Genomic DNA, 3,198 nt, shown 5'->3' on the forward strand with positions numbered 1-3,198 from the left:
CTTTGTTCTTGCTGGCATCTCCTTTCTTTTTACCTGTGGGTGTTCATTACAGCTAAAATATGTTTTTTCTTGAATGAAGAACTCAAACATGAAGGGCCTGTAGCTGAAGAGAGAAATAGGAGACTAGGAATATTTGGTTTGCAACATTTTCCCCCTTACAAAATGGTTTCAATTGATTGACTCATTTATGATTCACCTAGTTTACCTCTGGTGTTTTTCTGATGGGCAATACTACAAGCATAAGAGAGATGTATCATTGTCAACAGGATGAGCACTGATTTCATACCAGAAAGTGTTTTTTCTCAAGTGACAGACTTGGCCTGAATAAAGCAGCATCTCAGCAAAATACCACTACTACTACTACTACTACTACTACTACTACTACTACTAATAATAATAATAATAACGACAGTGCCTGGAGACAGCAGAAGAGGAGAGAAAGAACTGGAGAAGATAACAAAATACAAAGACCTACAAATAGAAATAGAACGACTATGGCAAAGACAAGCAAGGGTAGTACCAATAGTAATAGGTGCCTTGGGTACAGTCCCCAAACTACTGGAGCACCACTTGAACACCATAGGCATTGACAAATTTGCCATCAGTCAATTGTAGAAGGCAGCCTTACTTGGAACTGCTTCTATCCTGTGACAATATCTGTAACACCATCAAACATCAGAGATCTGCCTATCCCAGGTCCTTGGTAAGGACTCAATAGGTAAACAAAAATGCCAAACCCAGACTGAACATCTGGCTGACTGTGCGATGAATAATAATATTAATAATAATGATGATGATGATGCAGCTTCTTGCAATAAGGTACTTGGTTGATACCTAGGACGCTGTCAGTAACCCATATCAACCACTAGCACCAGTCAGTGGTAATTGTGATGCATTTTTGAATGTTCAGTTGCCTGAGTTTCATGTTTAATGAATAAAGTATAATAATAATGCTAATTATTATTTTAAGATCCAGTGAAATCTTTATTTTTTTTCCTCTCAGCAGACATGGCTTTCTCACAATTTAGACTAAAATAGTAAACCTTTCCCAATTGAAGCCATTTCTCATTTCAGGGATTAGGAACAAACCTGGCTCTTCCCCAAATGGCCCGAGAGGACAAATCAGATCAAAACTGGGCACAGAAGGATCTTTCAAATTCCCTTCCAAACTTGTAGATGGAGACCAATAGATTTTCAGAATTTCTCCAAATGAAATAAGCGATTGTCCAGGAGTTTCTTAAGCAAGGATAACTGCCAGTGGTGGGTTGCAGGCAGTACGCCCCATTCCAGTATGGTGCTCCAGAGGACCCGCCCACCCACCGGCACTACTTACCGTGTTTTAAAGCTGTTGGTACTTCCGCGCACGCTCATTGCGTGTACAGCGCCTGTGCTCCGCTGAGCAGCTGGAGCATTGCGGAGGCTTGCGGAAATGTCATTTCCAGCAACAATGCATGCGTGCGCCACGCGTGTGCATGTGGGTGATGCCGGGGCCATTCCAACCATACCGGTTGGAATGGAATCCGGAACCCACCACTGGTAACAGCAGAATTCCTCCAGAGGAGGAATAGTCATGATGATATTTATGGGGGCTTAATAGGTCAAGGGAGCCAGAGCCCAGCATGATGATGGTCCAGTGAAAGGCTGGATATCAACATACACCCCATTGGTCACTTTGTAGTAACATAAGCAGAAGAACACATTGTTTCACTTGTGAGTTTTCCCATTTTTTCTCCCTAAGGAAGAGTTTTAAAAGCAAATTCACCACATTGAATGAGAACTGGTAGGAAAATCAGGAAAATATCGCCTGGCACTGAACCAGATGTTACAGCAGCATGAGAAACAGCTTCTTGCCAAATGCTGATACAGCATGTTTTTCATCTCCCAAATTGCTGAGCAGGGGAGGGGGGCTCTTTCCTCTCAAGAAGAGTTATTTCTAACCCCAATTAGGGGTGGGGTGGAGTAGGGTGGAGGGGTAAACCCTAGGGAGAAATATCCATAGAAGGAGGGAACATGGAGGGAAGGAAAAGAGGTGACTTCCTACACTCCCTTGCTAAGCTTACAATCCATTGTAGCGCTCGGAGGCAAACCAGTTCCAACTTAACAGATCTGCCCCTTCAATCTCATTGAGAAATACAAGAGCATGACACAGCAAGAACATGGAAAAAATACCTGCAGAGTTAAAATGAAGTCTAGGAAGGACTTCACTGGAGAGATGTTTCCCTAATGAATACTACTCTTATGTTTTGGGAGGTGGAGGTGGTGGTGCTAAGAACATGTTCTTACACAGAAGAGTGGCTGGGAATTACATATTCGTCAGAAGGATCTAACTTTGTTCTTGCAGATGTTTTAAAAGGGAGTTTTATGACGACAATATAAAAAAGAGACCCTATATCTGATTTTACAGTAATTACAGTGGATAAGATTGCATTCACACTGAGATGAAAGAATAAGTCAACACCAAGTGAAGATGAAATAATAAGAAAGATTCTTCACTGTGCTGAGATGGATAAGTTAACAAAAGAAATCCAAGAAAAGGAAGAGACAGAATATTATTTGGTATGGGAAACATGGTACAGGTAGCTGGAGGAAAGAAACAAAGATTAATGATAAGTACCTAAGAAAGATAAAAATTACAAATAAAGGTTAAATGCTATATACATAAAAGAGGGATAAAATTTGTTTGAGGTAATTAGCCAAAATATAGGTAAATAAGTAAATAATAATGAAATAAGAGGGTTAAAAATGGTGAAAGAAAGAAGGAAGGAGGGAAGGAAGGAAGGAAGGAAGGAAGGAAGGAAAGAAAGAAAGAAAGAAAGAAAGAAAGAAAGAAAGAAAGAAAGAAGGAAGGAAGGAAGGAAGGACTGGAGAAAGTTATGAGGGAGAGAAGAAAGTGGGAGTTCTGGAAAATAACTAAATTAGGGATCCAATTCTTCCAAAAAATGACAAGTGCTACAAATCTAACGAAAAATGGCACGGGGAGGAAGCCAGCATCCCAGCCATCTCTAGCAGCTGCCAGCCCTTCGAACCAAAGATCTTCGGAGGATATGCTCCAGAGAGAAAGATCCAATTCAACTAAGGAGCTTCAGATGATATTACAGACTATGCAAGAGTCAATGGCTAAAAATCACGAAGAACTGAAAAAGGATATTAGAGAAATAAGAAATGATACTGGAGAACTAAAGGAGAGGATGCAGAAGA

The sequence above is a fragment of the Natrix helvetica genome, assembly GCF_964273705.1.
Source record: "Natrix helvetica genome assembly, chromosome: 1".
Lineage (NCBI taxonomy): Eukaryota > Metazoa > Chordata > Lepidosauria > Squamata > Natricidae > Natrix > Natrix helvetica.